Source organism: Balaenoptera borealis (genome assembly GCF_965194805.1).
Source record: "Balaenoptera borealis genome assembly, chromosome: 19".
Lineage (NCBI taxonomy): Eukaryota > Metazoa > Chordata > Mammalia > Artiodactyla > Balaenopteridae > Balaenoptera > Balaenoptera borealis.
The window spans coordinates 12,758,835-12,779,557 of NC_138878.1; the positions used below are offsets into that span (position 1 = coordinate 12,758,835).

General features: G+C 41.0%; 1 long non-coding RNA gene across 1 annotated transcript in view; it reads right to left on the reverse strand.

Moving 5' to 3' along the window:
* Positions 1–20,723, reverse strand: part of LOC309617555 — a 40,031-nt gene continuing 19,308 nt past the window's right edge. Inside the window, exons 4-6 of the long non-coding RNA XR_014238028.1 lie at positions 20,180–20,289; positions 19,790–19,896; positions 1–16,754 (exon numbers count right to left, since the gene is read on the reverse strand). This is a non-coding gene — a long non-coding RNA (uncharacterized lncRNA). The remainder of the gene's footprint in view (positions 16,755–19,789; positions 19,897–20,179; positions 20,290–20,723) is intronic.

A 20,723-nucleotide genomic window follows, 5' to 3' on the forward strand; every position in this document is an offset into this window, starting at 1 on the left:
TTAATTAATTAATTTATGGCTGTGTTGGGTCTTCGTTTCTGTGCGAGGGCTTTCTCTAGTTGCGGCGAGCGGGGGCCACTCTTCGTCGTGGTGTGCGGGCCTCTCACTATCGCGGCCTCTTTTGTTGCGGAGCACAGGCTCCAGATGCACAGGCTCAACAATTGTGGCTCACGGGCCTAGTCGCTCCACAGCATGTGGGATCTTTCCAGACCAGGGCTCGAACCCGTGTCCCCTGCATTGGCAGGCAGATTCTCAACCACTGCGCCACCAGGGAATCCCCTACTTTTAGGTTTTTAAGGAACCTCCATACTGTTCTCCTCAGTGGCTGTATCAATTTACATTCCCACCAGCAGTGCAAGAGGATTCCCTTTTGTCCACATCCTCTCCAGCATTTATTGTTTGTAGATTTTTTGATGATGCCTATTCTGACCAGTGTGAGGTGATACCTCATTGTAGTTTTGATTTGCATCTCTCTAATAATTAGTGATGTTGAGCAGCTTTTCATGTGCCTCTTGGCCATCTATATGTCTTCTCTGGTGAAATGTCTGTTTAAGAGTTCTGCCCATTTTTTGATTGGGTTGTTTGTTTTTTTTGATATTGTGTTGCACGAGCTGTTTGTATATTTTGGAGATTAATCATTTGTCCATTGTTTCATTTGCAAATATTTTCTATTCTTTGGGTTGTCTTTCTGTCTTGTTTATGGTTTCCTTTGCTGTGCAAAAGCTTTTAAGTTTAATTAGATCCCATTTGTTTATTTTTGTCTTTATTTTCATTACTCTAGGAGGTGGGTCATAAAAGATCTGGCTGTGATTTATGTCAAAGAGTGTTTTTCCTATGTTTTCCTCTAAGAGTTTATAGTGTCCGGTCTTACATTTAGGTCTTTAATCCATTTTGAGTTTATTTTTGTGTATGGTGTTAGGGAGTGTTCTAATTTCATTCTTTTACATGTAGCTGTCCAGTTTTCCCAGCACCATTTATTGAAGAGGCTGTCTTTTCTCCATTGTATATTCTTGCCTCCTTTGTCATAGATTAGGTGACCATAGCTGCGTGGGTTTACCTCTGGGCTTTCTATCCTGTACCATTGATCTATATTTCTGTTTTTGTGCCAGTACCATACTGTCTTGATTACTGTAGCTTTATAGTATAGTCTGAAGTCTGGGAGCCTGATCCCTCCAGCTCCGTTTTTCTTTCTCAAGATTGCTTTGGCTATTCAGGGTCTTTGGCTTTCGTAAAATTTTTTTTTCTAATTCTGTGGAAAATGCCATTGGTATTTTAAGAGCGATTGTATTGAACCTGTAGATTGCTTTGGACAGTACATTCATTTTCACAATATTGATTTTTCCAATCCAGGAGCATGCTATATCTCTCCATCTGTTTGTGTCATCTTTGATTTCTTTCATCAGTGTTTTATAGTCTTCTGAGTACAGTCTTTTGCCTCTGTAGGTAGGTTTATTCCTAGGTATTTTATTCTTTTTGTTGCCATTGTAAATGGGATTGTTTCCTTAATTTCCCTTTCGGATTTTTCGTTGGTAGTGTATAGGAATGGAAGAGATTTCTATGCATTAATTTTGTATCCTGCAACCTCACTAAATTCATTGATTAGTTCTAGTAATTTTCTGGTGGCATCTTTAGGATTTTCTAGGTATAGTATCATGTCATCTGCAGACAGTGACAGCTTTACTTCTTCTTTTCCTATTTGTATTCCTTTTATTTCTTTTTCTTCTCTGATTTCCATGGCTAGGACTTCCAAAACTATTTTGAATAATAGTGGCCAGAGTGGACATCCTTGTCTTGTTCCTGATCTTAGAGGAAATGCTTTCCGTTTTTACCATTGAGAATGATGTTTGCTATTGGTTTGTCATATATGGCCTTTATTATGTTGAGGTGGGTTCCCTCTGTGCCCACTGTCTGGAGAGTTTTTATCATAAATGGGTGTTGAATTTTGTCAAAAGCTTTTTCTGCATCTACTGAGATGATCATATGGTTTTTATTCTTTAATTTGTTAATATGGTGTATCACGTTGATTGATTTGCGTATATAGAAGAATCCTTGCATCCCTGGGGTAAATCCCACTTGGTTACGGTGTATGGTCTTTTTAATGTGTTGTTGGATTCTGTTTGCTAGTATTTTGTTGAGGATTTTTGGGTCTATGTTCATCAGTGATATTGGCCTTTAATTTTCTTTTTTTGTGATATCTTTGTCTGGTTTTGGTATCAGGGTGATGACGGCTGCATATAATGAGTTCAGAAGTGTTCCTTCTTCTGTAATTATTTGGAATAGTTTGCGAAGGATAGGTATTAACTCTTCTCTAAATGTTTGGTAGAATTCACCTGTGAAGCCATCTGGTCTTGGACTTTGTTTGTTGGGAGTTTTTTTTTTTTTTTTCTTTTTTTTAACATCTTTATTGAAGTATAATTGCTTTACAATGGTGTGTTAGTTTCTGCTTTATAACAAAGTGAATCAGTTATACATATACATATGTTCCCATATCTCTTCCCTCTTGCATCTCCCTCCCTCCCACCCTCCCTATCCCACCCCTCTAGGTGGTAACAAAGCATCAAGCTGATCTCCCTGTGCTATGCAGCTGCTTCCCACTAGCTATCTATTTTACATTTGGTAGTGTATATATGTCCATGCTACTCTCTCACTTCGTCCCAGCTTACCCTTCCCCCTCCCTGTGTCCTCAAGTCCATCCTCTATGTCTGTGTCTTTATTCCTGTCCTTCCCCTAGGTTCTTCAGAACCGTTTTTTTTTTTTTTTAGATTCCATATATATATATATATATATGTTAGCATACGGTATTTGTTTTTCTCTTTCTGACTTACTTCCCTCTGTATGACAGTCTCTAGGTCCATCCACCTCGCTACTGTTGGGAGTTTTAAAATTACTGATTCAATTCCATTACTGGTGATTGATCTGTTCATATTTTCTATTTCTTCCTGGTTCAGTCTTGTTTCCTGAGGTAAGCTTGTATTGCTTTAAACTTCCCACTTAGAAATGCTTTTGCTCTGTTCCATAGGTTTTGGATTGTTGTGTTTTTGTTTTCATTTGTCTCCAGGTATTTTTTGATTTCCTCTTTGATTTCTTCAGTGATCCAGTGGTTTTTTAGTAGCATATTGTTTAGCCTCTACCTGTTTGTGGTTTTTTGTTTGTTTGTTTTTTCTTGTAGTTGATTTCTATGTTGTGGTCGGAAAAATGCTTGATACGATTTCAATTTTCTTCAATTTACTGAGGCTGGTTTTGTGGCCTAGCATGTGATCTATCCCAGAGAATGTTCCATGTGCACTTGAAAAGAATGTGTATTCTGCTGCTTTCAGATGGAATGTGCTATAAATATCAATCAAGTCCATTTGGTCTAACGTGTCACTTAAGGTCAGTGTTTCCTTATTGATTTTCTGGCTGGATGATTTGTTCATTGATGTAAGTGGGGTGTTGAAGTCCCCTATTATCGTGTTACTGTTAATTTTGCCTTTTATGTCTGTTAGCATTTGCCTTATATATTTAGGTGCTCGTATGTTGGGTGCATGTGTATTTACAATTGTTATATCTTCTTCTTGGGTTGATCCCTTGACCATTATGTAGTGTCTTTCTTTGTCTCTTGTAACATTCTTTATTTTAAAGCCTACTTTGTCTGATATAAGTATTGCTACTCTGGCTTTCTTTTGATTTCCATTTGCATGGAATACTTTCTTCCATCCTCTCACTTTCAGTCTCTGTGTGTCTTTAGATCTGAAGTGAGTCTCTTGTAGGTAGCATATATATGGGTCTTGTTTTAGTATCCATTCAGCCAGTCTATGTCTTTTGATTGGAGCATTTAGTCAATTTACATTTAAGGTAATTATATGTATGTTCTTATTGCCATTTTATTAATTGCTTGGGGGTTATTTTCATAGCTCATTGTTTCCCCTTTTCTTTTGTTGTCTTGTGAGTTGATGACTATATTCAGTGTTGTGTTTACATTCCTTTTTCTTTTTTGTATGTATATCTATTTTAGATTTTTTGCTTTTGGTTACCATGAGGTTTTTATGTAGCAGTCTTTATATATATGTGATTGTTTTGAGTTGCTGATCTCTTAATTTCAAATGCATTTAAAAAAAAACCCTGCATTTGTACTCTCTTCTCCTCACAATTACTGTTTTTGATATCATATTTTACATAGAATTGTTTTGTGTATCCCTTCATTACTTATTGTGAATATAGATGATTTTACTACTTTTGTCTTTTAATCTTCCTGCTAGGGACTTCGCTGGTGGTGAGGTACACTTGTAACATATAATATTGTACATCAACTATACTTCAATTTAAAAATTAAGGGGACTTCCCTGATGGCACAGTGGTTACGAATCCTGCTGCCAATGCAGGGGACACGGGTTTGAGCCCTGGTCTGGGAAGATCCCACATGCTGTGGAGCAACTAAGCCCATGCGCCACAACTATTGAGACTGCGTGCCATAACTACTGAAGCCCACCCGCCTAGAGCCTGTGCTTCACAACAAGAGAAGCCACCGCAATAAGAAGCCTGCGCACTGCAACGAAGAGTAGCCCTTGCTTGCTGCAACTAGAGAAAGCCCATGTGCAGCAATGAAGACCCAACGCAGCCATAAAAAAAAAAAAAAAATCTTCCTCCTAAATTTGTGCATGGGTGATATTTTTTTTAACCTTTATTGTATGTTTGCCTTTACCATTGAGCCTTTTTATTTTGTAATTTTCTTTTTTTAAAAAAATTTGTTTTACTTTATTTTTATTTATTTTTGGCTGCATTGGGTCTTTGTTGCTGTGCATGGGCTTTCTCTAGTTGCGGCGAGCAGGGGCTATTCTTTGTTGTGGTGTGTGGGTTTCTCATTGCGGTGGCTTCTCTTGTTGCAGAGCACGGGTTTTAGGTGTGCGGGCTTCAGTAGTTGTGGCACGTGGGCTCAGTAGTTGTGGCACATGGATGGGCTTAGTTGCTTTGCAGCATGTGGGGTCTTCCCAGAGCAGGGCTCGAACCTGTGTCCCCTGCATTGGCAGGTGGATTCTTAACCACTGCGCTACCAGGGAAGTCCCACATTTTGTAATTTTCTTGTTTCTAGTTGTGTTCTTTTCTTTTTTGCCTAGAGAAGTTTCTTTCTTTTTTTTTTTTTTAAATTTATTTATTAGGTTGCACCGGGTCTTAGTTGTGGCAGTCTCCTTAGTTGTGGCTTGTGGACTCCTTAGTTGTAGTACGTGGGCTCCTTAGTTGCGGCATGCAGGCTCCTTAGTTGTGGCATGCAAACTCTTAGTTGCAGCATGCATGTGGGATCTAGTTCCCTGACCAGGGACCGAACCCAGGCCCCCTGCATTGGGAGTGTGGAGTCTTATCCACTGCACCACCAGGGAAGTCCCTTTTTAAAAAAAATATTTATTTATTTTTTATTTTTGGCTGTGTTGGGTCTTAGTTGTGGCATGCAGGCTCTTTGTTGTGGTGCGCGGGCTTCTCTCTAGTTGTGGCACCTGGGTTTTCTGTCTCTAGTTGTGGTGTGCGGACTCCAGAGCGTGTGGGCTCTGTAGTTGTGGCACGTGGGCTCCAGAGTGCATGGGATCTGTGGTTTGCGGTACGTGGGCTCTCTAGTTGAGGTGCGTGCACTCAGTAGTTGCCCCATGGCATGTTGGATCTTAGTTCTCCGACCAGGGATCAAGCCCACGTCCCCTGCATTGGAAAGTGGATTCTTTACCACTGGACCACCAGGGAAGTCCCTAGAGAAGTTTCTTTAACATTTGTTGTAAAGTTGGTTTAGTGGTGCTGAAATCTTTCAGCTTTTGCTTGTCCTAAAGCTTTTGATTTCTCCATCAAATCGGAACAAGAGCCTTGCTGGGTAGAGTATTTTGGCTGTAGGTTTTTCCCTTTCATCAGTTTAGATACATCATGCCACTCCCTTCTTTCCTGCAGAGTTTCTGCTAAAAAATCACTTGATAGCCTTATGGGAGTTCCGTTGTGTATTATTTGTTGCTTTTCCATTATTGCTTTTAATATTCTCTTTTATCTTTAATTTTTGTCATTGTAATTCCACTGTGTCTTGATATGTTCCTCTTTGGGTTCATCCTGTATGGGACTCTCTGCACTTCCTGGACTTGGGTGACTGTTTCCTTTCCCAGGTTAGGAAAGATTTCAGCTATTATGTCTTCAAATATGTTCTCAGCCCCTTTCTCTCTCTTTTCTCCTTCTTGTACCTCTATAATATGAATATTCTGCACTTGATATTGTCCCAGAAGTCTCTTAAACTGTCCTCATTTCTTTTCGTTCTTTTTTCTTTTCTCTGTTCAGCATCAGGGATTTCCACTATTCTTGTCTTCCAGCTCATTGGTTTGTTCCTCTGTGTCATTTAGTATACTGTTGATTCCTTCTAGTGTAGTTTTCATGTGTTTTATTGTAATCTTTTTGTCTGGTGGTTCTTTATATTTTCTGATGCTTTGTTAAAAACGTCTAACTTCTCCCTCTCTGCGTCCATTCTTCTCCCAAGTTCTTTAATCAACTTTACAGTCATTACCCTGAATTCTTTCTCAGGTAGATTGCCTATCTCCACTTCACTTTGTTCTTCTTCTGGGGTTTTATCTTGTTCCTTTGTCTGGAAGGTGTTCCTCTGCTGCCTCATTTTGCCTAGGTTGCTATTTGTTTTTTTTTTTTTTTTTTTGATGATGGAAATGGAACTTTCTGCTTAAATACTTAGAGTACGTGTCTGCATTCTCTATCTGTGCGTATGGCGAAGCCTGATTAACCTTTTTTTAAAAAAAAAATATTTATTTATTTATTTATTTATTTATGGCTGTGCTGGGTCTTCGTTTCTGTGCGAGGGCTTTTTCTAGTTGCGGCAAGTGGGGGCCACTCTTCATCGCAGTGCGCAGGCCTCTCACGGTCGCGGTCTCTCTTGTTGCGGAGCACAGGCTCCAGACGCGCAGGCTCAGTAATTGTGGCTCATGGGCCTAGTTGCTCCGCGGCATGTGGGATCTTCCCAGACCAGGGCTCGAACCCGTGTCCCCTGAATTGGCAGGCAGATTCTCAACCACTGTGCCACCAGGGAAGCCCCGCTATTTGTATTTTAATGTATCTGGTAGGTTAGTTATGGTTTCCTGACTTTGGAGAAGTAGGCTTCTCTAGGATACATCCTGTATGTCCCAGCAGCGCGTTCCCCACTTGTTACCCAAGCTATATGCTCTTGCGGTTCCCCTTTGAGGGCTGTGTGGGTCCTTCTGTTGTGGTGGGCTGACTATATGGGTGGTCTGGTAGGCTTGGTTGGCCCCTAGTCCTGTTGGTTGCCAGGCCCTGCCTTGTGCAGAGGATGCCGGCTGCTGGTTACCAGGGCCTGGTTCAAAGCAGCTGACTGCAGAACCCCAGGGGGCCCTGGGGCTAGTGCTGGCTCACTGGTGGACAGAGTCAGGGTCCAGAAGACTCTGGGGCTGTTGCCCGCCTATTGGTGGGTGAAGCCATGGCTTGGGGTTAGTGCTGAACTACTGGCAGGCAGAGCTGAGTCCTAGAGTCTGGTTGCAGGGCCCTGTGATCCCAGAGCTGGTGTCACACAGCTCACGGGGGGGAGACCAGTTCCTGACACAGATGGGTCAGGGTCCAGGGTGTCCCAAAGCCTGTGTTGACCTGCTAGTGGACATGACTAAGGCCCAGCTGGTCCTAGGGTAGGGTCTGTCCTTCTGTGGGCAGGTGGTGTCTGCAGCCTGCAGGACTGTGGTTTCCTTGTGTCTGGTGTCTGACCCGTGGTGGGTGAGGCTGGTCTAGAGGCTTGTGCAGGCTTCCTGGAGGGCTGGGCCGGTGCCTGCCCACCGGTGGGTGGAGCTGTGCCTTGGCCCTCTGGTGGGCAGGGCCGAGTCTAGAGGCATGTCTAGAGGTGGCTGTGGGCTTAGGAAGTCTTTAGACAGCCTTTCTGCTGATGGATGGCTCTGTGTCCCCCCCGTCACCCCCCAGTTAGTTATCGGCCTGAGTCATCCCAGCATTAGCACCTACAGGATGTTGGGTGGAGCCAGGACTTGGCATTAATGAGCTAGAGGGAGGATCCCACGGTGGCACCTGCGCACACGAGTGTCCAAGCAGTAGAAAGCTAAGAATGCTGCTGCCAGTGTCTGTGTCCCCAGGGTGAGCTGCAGCTCCCCTCCTGCCTCTCTGAGAGGCTCTTCAAGACCAGCAGGCTCCTATCAAATTATTGCTTTTGCCCCGGGTCCTGGTGTGTGTGAGATTTTGTGTGTGCCCTTTAAGAGTGAAATCTCTATTTCCCCCAGTCCTGTGGGACTCCGGAAATTAAGCCCTGCTGCTCTTCAAAGCCAAATGTTCTGGGGGCTCATCTTCCTGGTCCAGGACCCCCAGGGTGGGGAGCCCAATGTGGGGCTCAGCACTCTCATTCCTGTGGGAGAACCTCTGCTCTATAATTATTCTCCAGTTTGTGGGTCACCCACCCTGGGGGTATGGGACTTGATTATATCACAGGTCTGCCCCTCCTACCCGTCTTGTGTGGGTCCTTCTTTATGTCTTTAGTTGTAGAAGCTCTTTTCTGGTAGGTTCTGGTCTTTTGCATCGATGGCTGTTCTGCAGATAATTGTGATTCTGGGGTGCTTGTGAGAGGTGAGCTCTCAGGGTCTTTCTACTCCTCCATCTTCGCCCATCTCCCATGTATTCTATTTATAATACGAAAAAAAACCCTGGATACTGACATAGTCTTTGCTGCTCCTCTCGTCTTTGTAGCCTCTTCAACGCAGCAGTGTGACTGGCCTTTTTACAACACAAAGTTACATCACTCTTCTCCCTCGGCCATTGCAGAGGAAAAGCTCTGGCTCCTACAGTGGCCTATGGGACCTATACAACATGCCCCTTTGCCTTATTTGGCCTTTTCTGCTACTTGCCTCCCTCTGACAGGGCTCTGCTCCAGAACACAGGCCTCAGCTGTTCATATTTAAGAGGAAGGAAATTATGTAATACTGCATTCTACAGTGTGGATCATATATATTGATCTTTTCTTCTTGGATGATCGGGTTCTTCATATACAAGTAGGCAAACCATGATATGGGAATAAATTGTATTGCATGGAATCATATGACAGAGCGTGGTGGACTTGTGGTTCAGTGGCTAACCCAGTACATAAGCACAGTTATACCCACGGATTAGGGTTGCAACCTCAGTTATTTCTGTTACTCTGAGAATGGACAGTGATCTCTTTTAATTCTCAAGTAGAAAAGTAACTAACCATTTTGTCTAAGCCCTTATAAGGTAAGTATTTCATCTCAAGGTTGAAAGAACCCCTGTTTATGGGCTCAGATAATGGTGTTTTATTAATTTAACTAAACTGCTTTAATGTATCAGTTTCAGGGAAGTGTTTTCTTTGAAATGAAAAGACTTGATCGCACTCACTCAAAGGGTGCATTGGCGGCTATTCAGTTGATCATTTTCATATCAACTATAGGAAAGCTTCAAGCCAAACCTTGCCTGGCCTTCTAATTTGTAAGCATAGCTACCTAGTGACCTCTGACATGCAGGTTTTCCTCTGCTATGGTATTTGGATAAAGGGGATGTCATTGCTCTTGAGAAAGAGGGTGCAGGTGAAAAGAAGTGCAGAGAGCTCATTCAGTAACATTGTACAGATCAGGGGAGAGTCACTACTGGGCATTGTAATAGTTACAACTATAAAACAGAACAAAAATTCTTTGAATTTAATATGAGAATCTTGATACAAGGAGGCATGAATCTTACATAGGCTCTTGTGGCACATGGAATGATTCAGGGCATATAGAGAATCAGCACACAATACAGAATAGGGGTGACAAAACATAAGCATCTAAAACAAGATCAGGATGGGAACGTTCCTTTCATCCATACTTACTCTTTAGTAAAGAGCAGAGGGAGTTAACATTGGAATCACATTCTATGTTATTTATAATTTATGGAATAAATTTGTTGTATATGTTGTATGTGTATACTGATTGATTGGTAAACTAAAAAACAGGAAAGAGGTGGGAAGTTGTGACTTTTCCAAGAGCAGAATCTATAAAAAGCTAGAGTAGAGGAAAGAAGGAGGAAAGTAGTAGACATTAGGGAAGAATCTTCATTAAGATCATAAATTGCGTAAGATGCCCCCCGGCCCCATTTCATCCTAGTATTTAATCAGATCCTCCTCTCATTGCCTTCTCTTTGTGACCCGGTTTTCTTTTAACGACTTTATTGAGATATAATTCAATACCATACAATTCACTCATTTAAAATGTACAGTGCAATGATTTTTTTTTGTTATTCACAGAGTTGTGCAACCATCACCACAATCAATTTTAGAACATTTTTTATTTTCCCAAAAGGAAACCCCATACTCATTATCAGTCACTCTCTATTCTCCAATATCCCAGCCCTAGGCAACCATGTGATCCAAGTTTTACAAGTTGTTGATCTGAAATTCTCTGCTGCCTTCCAAGGACATTCTACTTCAAACCATTTGATTGATCACACAGGTACAGTCAGAAAACTGTAACTAATCTCTTTGTTGACATAAGTCTTGTAAATCAAAGAGAGTGACATATAACCACATTCTTAGATATATCTCATTATATACAGCTTCTTTTTTTTTTTTTTTTTTAAATAATTAATTTATTTATTTATGGCTGTGTTGGGTCCTCACTTCTGTGCGAGGGCTTTCTCCAGTTACGGCAAGTGGGGGCCACTCTTCATCTTCATCGCGGTGCGCGGGCCTCTCACCACCGCGGCCTCTCCTGCCGCGGAGCACAAGCTCCAGACGCGCAGGCTCAGCAACTGTGGCTCACGGGCCCAGCTGCTCCGTGGCATGTGGGATCTTCCCAGACCAGGGCTCGAACCCGTGTCCCCCGCCTTGGCAGGCAGACTCTCAACCACTGCGCCACCTGGGAAGCCCCTATACAGCTTCTTAATCATGATTTTCAAGTGTTTTTTTTTTTTTTTTTATCATAGATGTAGACCTGTTAAATATACTCTCAACCTCAACCCCTGACTGATCCTATAAGTAAGCTGTAGGGGAAGCTAAAGTGTTGTCAGTAAGTTGCCTGGCACATATCGAACTAGAATGAGGAGGCTAGTTACATGGTTCAAACATGGAGTGGCACCACTCTCTTAGTCAGAATGTGGTAGGCAGAATAATGCCCCCACCAACCCCCATAGATACCTGTGTCCTAATCCCTACAACCTGTTACCTTACACAGCAAAGAGGACTTTTCAGATGTGATTAAGTTAAAGTCCTTGAGATGGGGAGATAAGATTGGACATGCCTAGATAATCCACCATAATCACATTTCTTTATAATGGGAGAACCTTTCTGTGGTGAAAGGGTGATGGGATTATGGAAGAACAAGAGATAGGGCAGTACGGGAAGAGGTCAACCCACCAGCTGGCTTTGAAGATGGTGGCGAGAGGCCACGTGCCAAGGAATGCTGGTGGCCTCTAGCAGCTGGAAAAGGCAAGGAAGTAGATTCTCTCCTAGAGTTCTCAGAAGGGAATACAGCCCTGCTGACACCTTGATCTTAGACCAGTGAGACTCATGTCAGACTTCTGACCTATAAAACTGTACAACAATAAATCTGTATTGTTTTAAGCCACTAAATTTGTGGAAATTGGTTACAGCAGCAATGAAAAACTAAAACACAGACCTCTAGATTTCTTATAATATGGATCTAGTCAGTAAGCCTTGGGCAAGCACACCTTCTCCTAGAACAGTGCAGGTGGGCCTTGCCCATGTTTGTCTCAGTGGCTCTTCTTTCTTTGTATCTTAGGTGTCTTCCTCAAAGCCCTTTCTTGAATGACTTTTTTATTAAAATGCATTTAATGAGAACATAGACTTAAGAGTTAGGTGGGCCTGGGTTAAATTCTGGCTCTGCCATTTTACTAGCTGGGTAACCTTGGACAGGTGACTTAATATTCTAAGCCTTGGTTTTTATGAACAAAGTGAGAATAATAATACCTACCCTTTGGGGATGTTTGGAGGATAAAATGAGATAATATATGTAAAATGGCACAATGCTTGATATATAGTGAGCCCCTAATACATGATAGCTGTTACTATCTTCTCTTAAAGGCTAGAAGGAATTTGCCAATAGCATGCATTCTAACACTTGCCCAGATACAAATACATTAAGAACTATTGGTACAGCTGTTGTGTTTTGGTGACTGTGCCACAGGATTCTGTTCATAGCCCTGTGGGTCCTGATACTGAGCCTTTTAACTGAAAAAGGCCTACTTTTGGAAACTTCAATGAGTAAGTTAAAACCACCTTTGGTTTATAGTGCAATATGTAACACCTTTTAATATTTCCTTTCTTCTTCGCGCTAAGGTGAAATAGAATGCATTAAGGAAAACCTGGAATTGTTTCTAGTTAAAAAAAAAAATCCTAATGACTGGAATAATTTCTTCACTTTAAATCCCTACTGCCCAGCAAATGGCTGACACATAATAGGCAGCAATAAGTGTTTATTGAACTGAACTAACCTGGCCTCTAAGCACTTATTCTTTCACAACCTGTTTTGAGTTTATCTCGTCTGTTGCTAGTCTAATTTAGGCCTGTTTTTTGGGCCTTGCCTATTAACAGCAGTTTTGAATGGCTCTTTTTGCTCCTGTCTTTTCCCTCTTGATCTTCCACACTACCACCAAACTAGGCAATGACTGTTGTACAGTATATCCTCTTCTATTTAGTCTTCTTTATCTTTGTCCCATTACATACTGCCTAATAGCCATATTTTAAATGCAATGTTTCCAAACTTTGTATGGCATGGTACACTTAGAAAATGGTATTTGCGTGGTACACTGGGGTAGGAAGCAAGCCATCTTATGACTGGAGGTTTTGGATTCTAAAGGCTGAGTCACCCTCTCAGTACAGCTGTCACCTAATTTGGGCACACCAGTATGCCTTAGTATACTTACTGGGAAGCTCTGCTTAATCTAGCATTTTAGACTGGCTGCAGTTGGAATTCATTCTGTCTTTTACATAGATATTTAATGAGCACTGTTTGTGTCCACACTAAGCTCTGGGGGAAAGGAATTGAGAGCACTGTATCAGGTAGTCTCCTACATGAGCCCTCAGTTCCAGGCAGACAAATCTGTTTACTGGCCTCCAAATGGGCCTTCAGTATTCCTCTCATACATTTGCTTATGTCTTTTTTGTTTTTGAATAACCTGTATTTCCTTTGTCATCTCTGAATCTTCCTCCTGTCTTCTCCATGATGCTGTCCCTAATACAGTTAAAATATGGCAGTTTTGTTTGTTGTATTCTATTACATTATTAACTCATTCAAGTTTGGTGCCCTCTGTAAAGCCCGTATTCTTTCTTTGTATTAATTCTTATTCACTTACTTTCTATCTTATATTTGTCAGTATTTTCCCTTTATAAATGTTCCTATTGTTCTTATCATGATATTTATCCTGCTCCCTCTTCCTACAACTTTGTATCATATAAATTTTGAGGAATATTTAATACTAGTACAATAAATATAAAATAATATTCATTGTGCATATATATTTATCAGGTAATAACAAATGTTTTTTGAGCTCTTATTTGGACCAGGCATTATTCTAATAGCTTTATGTATATTTAACGTATTTAGTCTTCACAGCAGCCCTATAAATATAAAATATTTTTACATCTCCATCTTACAGATGAGGAAGTTTGAGACACAGGTAAGTTAAGTAACTTGCCAAAAGTTGTACACTATTAAGTATCAACGCCAGGATTGAAATGTAATCAGTTACAGTGGGCAGTGTTGACAATGAGCCCATACTAATAAAACATTCTGTAATACTGTGCTGCAAAAAAGCCAAGTTATGTATGTATGAGCAGACCAGTAGGTATTTAATACTAAACATGCCCACTAAGGTGAGTTAGGCTATATTACAGGAAGAAAGAGAAGTTGTAGTCATAAGAAATATACAATCTGGAGAGTATGATAACATGTAATCAGCAAATGGTCAGTGATACAGAAATCAATAGTTAATAAGAATATTATTTATGGAGGATCAACTGTACGTGCCAAGAAATGAACTGAGTACTTTGCATATATTATCCCATCGAAGCGTTATCATAACACTATTGAGTAGTTGCTATCAACCCTATTTTATAGATGAGGGAAAAGAGGGACTTCCCTGGTGGTGCAGTGGTTAAGAATCCGCCTTCCAGTGCAGGGGACATGGGTTCTATCCCTGGTCAGGGAACTAGATCCCACATGCATGCCGCAACTAAGAGTTCCCATGCCACAACTAAGGAGCACATGTGCCACAACTAAAGGAGCCGGTGAGCTGCAACTGAAGGAGCTGGTGAGCTGCAACTAAGACCTGGTGCAACCAAAATAAATCTCAAATAGGTAACCTGCCCAAAAGTTACTGAGCTGGGAAGTGGTAGAGCTGAGGCTGGAATCTGGGCCCATCTTCCCTGTTTTCTTTTCACTGTGCTGTCCTGCCTCTGATGGTAGGTGCCCTGGCAGAAGGGCAGGAGACATGCAGGCGAGCCACTGTTAGAATGTAGTTAGAGCTGTGCTTAACTTTGGAAAACAGTACTGTGATAATGGTACTTTTTTTCTTCAAATTAGAATTTGAGTAAGGACTATAACCAATATTCTGGAATAAACCCAGTAAAAGTATTATTCGTTTTGGTTAAACCATTACCTTGTGATCTTGGCTAAGCTTCTTTCTCTTTTTGTACTTCAGCTCTATCTTTTATAACATATATGTGGTTAATAGGTATCTATTTATATCCAAAGATATTTTATGATGTTAGGAGTACTGTTCAAACTCTGGAAGTAAGTAGAAAGTACTACACAAATACTAAGTTTTAGTTCTTAGTCTGAATATTGACATTTGATATCACCAAGTTTTTCCTTTGTAGCATCACACCTTTACTTTTTTTTTTTCATTCCTAGGCAATATGCACATAGTTTATCAACATGATCACAATCTTTAGAGAAGCTAAAGTTTTAATGGAAAACGGGGAGAAAATTTAAGGGGTACATTTTTTACCATGCTTTGTATTATTGTCCTGCCCATTTCTTTTAGAATACAAACCAATTCAAAATGCCCTACAGAGCATTTTAAATTTACAGAGCCTGTGGAACACTGCCCACTTTTGCAAATGGAAGGTCAGAAACAGTTATTTGCTGTACAGCAAGCCCCACACAGGCAGCATCTGCATCTCGGTCATATTTGTATTTCCCAAGAGGCTTTGCACGAGGGGGGTGCTTAATAAATATTGGTTGAATAATTGAGTTGTTGTTTTCTACCTTTCTTTAACCTTCACAGTTCAATTTGTTTGCTTAAAAGAATTTCTCATCACAATTTCTGAAAGCTTAAACACTAAGGTTTGTGTTTATGTAGGTATGTAAAATAATTACAAAATGCTGTTTTATGTTTTAGCTAGTGAAAAATGATGGCTTCTCTTTTATGACTTCTATAAACCAGTAAGAGATCTGAGCACCCAAAGATCTGAGCACCCAAAGGCTTATGTTATTGTTTAAAGATTCTTTTGAATTTTCTAGTAAACATTAGGAAAAAAACCCCTCACAATTGCGCAGAAAGCCTGATGTGTTTTTATTTGCATTTTTAAATTAAAAAAAAAAAACAAATTTATTTATTTTTGGTTGTGTTGGGCCTTTGTTGCTGCATGTGGGCTTTCTCTAGTTGCGGTGAGCGGGGGCTACTCTTCGTTGTGGTGCGCGGGTTTCTCATCGCGGTGGCTTCTCTTGTGGAGCACGGGCTCTAGGTGCGTGGGCTTCCGTAGTTGTGGCACGTCGGCTTCAGTAGTTGCGGCACATGGACTTAGCTGCTCTGCAGCATTTGGGATCTTCCTGGACCAGGGATCGAACCCGTGTCCCCTGTGTTGGTAGGCAGATTCTTAACCACTGCACCACCAGGGAAGTACCCTTAATTTTTTCATTGAAATATATAGTTGATGTACAATATTATATGTTACAGGTGTACAATATAGTGATTCACAATTTTTAAAGGTTATGCTCCATTTATAGTTATTATAAAATATTGACTATATTCCCTCTGTTGTAAAATATATCCTTGTAGCTTATTTATTTTATACCTGATAGTTTGTACCTCTTAATTCCCTACCCCTGTCTTGCCCCTTTCCCCCCCCTCCACTGGTAACCACTTGTTTGCTCTCTGTATCTGTGAGTCTATTTGTTATATTCACTAGTTCATTGTATTTTTTAGATTCCACATATAAGTGATATCATATAGTGTTTGTCTTTCTCTGACTTATTTCACTTAGCATAATACCCTCCAGGTCCATCCCTCTTTCTGCAAGTGGCAAGTTTTCATTCTTTTTTACAGCTGAGTAGTACTCCACTGTATATATATACACCACATCTTTATCCATTCATCTGTTTTTTTAAAAAATTTTTATTTTATATTGGAGTATAGTTGATTAACAATGTTGTGTTAGTTTCAGGTGTACAGCAAACTGATTCAGTTATACATATACATGTATCTGTTCTTTTTAAAATTCTTTTCCCATTTAGGTTATTACAGAATATTGAGTAGAGTTCCCTGTGGTATACAGCACACCTTTACTTTGCTATGTCTTTTTTTTCCCTCCTGACACTGACAAAGAGATTTGTTCAGAGAACTGACTCTGAAGATGACACTCTTCATTGTATCTCAGTGGCTTAGGCTCCACATGCGGTTTCTTCTCTGTCTTTAATTAAACTTGTTTTTTTCAGTGCTGTAGCTGGGAGCACTGTGTTGACACAACTCATTCTTGTACAGAACAGATTAAAATGTCAGTGTTCCAATGTTCTCATCTGTGGGAAAAAGAAAATATTTGGGATATTTTATTTATAACTTTTAAAAGACTCCTCTGTGGAGAAAGATTACTTGTAGGCTGGAAAACCATTTGACAGTTAAAGGACAGAACTCTAATATTAGTCTAACAAAAAAGGGGGAAAAAGAATGAAAGTTTACTAAAACTCTTTTCTAGGGATTTAGAACACATCTTTCTATTTCCTTCTTAATTTTCACTTAATTGTATCTTTTAATTCCCTAGTGTTCTGCTTAATCCTTCTAGATGCTGTGTATGCAGAATATTGACAGTTTCCACAAAAGGCAGTTAGTCAGTCATTACAGTAAACACACATATTATGTGGAAGGAGGGCTACTAGTCAAGGGAAATGGAGTTGGTGTATTGAGGCTTTAACCTTCATATCAAGTCTGAATGTATCTGTTTTTACAATGGAGTCATTAATATTAGCTAGTTACTGATGAGTAGGTCCACAAATTCACCTTGCTACAGCTTGAGACTCTTTTCTGCCTATCAGGTGTTCACAGGATATAAGCTACATCAGTTAATGCTGGGTGCTGTGCAAATTTCAGAAGTCACAGTAAAGAGATAGGCTTGCTGCAAATTGATAAGGTAGGGACTTAATAAGAGGAGCCAATACTAATGGAACACTTGCATGCATCTGGAATATTTAAAAGTGTCTATATGTATTGATGTATTGACCGTCTAATCCGCACAGCTCTATGAATAGGTGATGTTATCTTTGCTGTACAGATGGGAAACGGAGGCCTGCAAATTTAACTTGTCCGAGGCAACACAAGAAATGGAGAAGCTGGATTTGAATCCAGGGAGTCTGGTTCTGTAGCCTATTCTATTAGAGAGTTTCTGAAAGTTTATTAACTCTTGATATTGTACGGTTTGGGAGCTTTTACTCTCTGGTGATGTTGCCTGAGTGGCATCCTGAGAAGTAGGAGCTTGCTGTGACTCCTCCATTTCTCTTTTCTTTTCTCCTCCATTACTTGCTGAGTCCCATTAATTCTAGACAACATCTCTCAAATTTGTCCCATCTTTCCTATCACACCTGCTACTGCCTTAGTTCAGGCATCTTTGGGACATAGCAGCAATCTCCCGATGTCCCTCCTGTCTCCATTCTAAATGTCTCCCTGTCCAGCCTCGCAACTGATTATCCGCATTGATTCTATAGTAAATCTTTATAAGAAACCAATCTGATCAGGTCCTTCACAGGATTAAATGTAAAATAATACCTAGTTATAGGCATATATCACGTTTTACTCATCCATTCACGAGTTGATAGACGTTTGGGTGGCTTCTACTTTTTGGCTATTACGAGTAACATTGTTATGAACATTCACGTAAAAGGTTTTGTGTGGACACAGGTTTTCATTTCTCCTGGATGTATACCTAGGAGTGGAGTTGCTGGGTCAAATGTTTTTTTGAGGAACTGCCAGACTGTTTTCCAAAGCAGCTGTCCCATTTTACATTCCCACCAGCAGTGTATAAGGTTTCTAATTACCCCACGTTCTTGCCAACATGTTATTTTCCTTTTTATTTTATTTGATACTTGCCATTGATACTAATACTAATGGATGTAAAGTGGTATCTCATAGTGTTTTTGATTTGCATTTCCATGATGGCTAAGGATGTTGAGCATCTTTTTATGTGCCTTTTGGCCATCTGTATATCTTCTTTGGAGAAATGTTTATTCAGATCTCATTTTTTAAAACTGAGTTTATTTGAGTAATGAGAGTTCTTTATATATTCTAGATACAAGTCCCATATCAGATATATGATTTACAAATATTCTCTTCCCTTTTGTGGAACTGTCTTTTCACTTTCTAGATAGTGTCTTTTGCTTTTTTCCTTCTATTTTTTGGCTGTGCAGCGTGGCATGCGGGATCTTAGCTCCTAGACCAGGGATCAAACCCGTGCCCCCTGCAGTGGAAGCATGGTGTCTTAACCACTGGACCACCAGGGAAGTCCCTTGATAGTGTCTTTTGAAGCATAAAAGTTTTTAATTTTGATGAATCGCCAAATATCTATTTTTTTCCTTTTGTCCCATGTGCTCTTGCTGTCATATTTTAGAAGCCATCGCTCAACCGAAAGTCATAAAGATTTACCCCTAAATAGAATTATATAGTTCTAAATATAGTACTTAGGCTTGTGATCTATTTGGAGTTTTTCTTTTTGTGTGTATGGTGTCAGGAGGGGGTCCAACTTCATTTTTCTGCATGCAGGTATCCAGTTGTTCCAGCACTATTTGTTGAAAAGACTAATTTCCCCCACTGAATTGTTTTGGCACCTCTTAAGAAAAAAATCTGACCATAAATGTAAAGGTTTATTTATGGATTCTCAGTTCTATTTGATCTATCCATCTATTACTGTAGCTTTGTAGTAAGTTCTGAAATTGGGACGTATGAATTTTCCAATTTTTTTCCTCTTTTGAAAGGTAGTTTTGTCTATTCTGGATCCTTTGCATTTCCATATGAATTTTAGGATCTGAAACATTTCTGAAAAAAATGCAGCTGTTATTTTGATATGGATTGAATTGAATATGGAGATCAATTTGGGAAGTATTGTCATCTTAAGTCATCTAATCCATCAATGTGGGATGTCTTTACATTTATATTGGTATTCTCTAATTTTTCAATGTTTTGTAGTTTACATTCTATAAGAATTGAGGAACACTTTTGCCTAAGTTGTGGGACTGTATTTTGTTTTGTTATCTGTTTTTCTAAATTATATACACAAGCATCATATATTGTTTATACAGTAAAAAGTTATGCCGTAAGGAGAACACTGTTTTACTATGGATTGCTAAATCGTGAATTAGGATATATAGTAAGGTCCCCCATTTTTATATTCCTGAATTTGGTTAGTTATGCCTTTGTTAGAGAATTGGAATCTCTCCCACAAGGACCCACCGCTCCAGGACCCACCGTCACACTGGTTCACACTCCCACGAGGACTCTCTCTGAGATGGGGAGACAGAAAGGTGCTTCTGAGGAGGTGGTGGTGGCCTTGGGGCCTTTACACACTCACCCGTGGTCTGGCAGTGGATCACCAGGATGTTGGCCATCTCAGCAAACTTAACACTGGAGGGGTTCTTTTTAATTTCCTTCAAGAATTCTCCAAGGACCATCTCATACCTACCAATGAGCAAAGAGAAAGGAAATAGCTCATGCAGCCAGAGCCAGAGGAGCCGCCACCAGTGCCATTTCTGCTGTGCTCTGTGGGATACGCTTGTCAGATGGACCTTTTTCAGAGGCTGGGGGTGGATGATCTCCTAGCTCCTCAAAGCAGGAAGCACACGAGCCAGGAAGAGGACGGTGAATTTCGTGTTCTCCTGCCGCCGCCTGTCGGTTGGGTGTGGGGTACGCGTTCGCGCCGAGGGGTCCCTGCAGCCGCCTGCCCCTCCCCTCCTCCACTCACATTTTCCGAATCTCTTTGCCGTTGTCGCCCAGGATCTGGAAGAGTCCATCCAGGATCTCCGGCAAATAATCCAGCAGGTTAATGTCTGGCACGGACTCCAGGACCAGGATCTGCCCCAGGGGAGGAAACCATCAGGGAAAGTCACCAGCCAGAGAACCCGCATCTCCTCGCCCATCCTCCGGACTGGCCAGTGAGAAGGGGCCCTGCTGAGGCATCTTTTCATGGCACTGCGGGTGTCCCATGGGGGAAGGGGTGCTAGTAGCTGTTGTTTCTGTTCAATGGGCAGGGGAACGGCGATTTAACCCCAAGGCAGTTCATATGCCCGGGGGCGGGGCAGGGGGTGCGGGAGGAAACCCATGGGAAAGGTGGGCAAGGCTAGGAGAGGTGTGACAGCTGGAGGAGCAGAGCTGGCTTCAAAGGTAAGTAAATCTGGGTGTTTCCAGAGACAAGGAAGGAACCACATCCTCTTCAGAGGCAAACGTGATAGGCTTTGGGGGCAGAGCTGAATAAACATGTTTTTGGATTATCTGGTGTCATCGGCTCC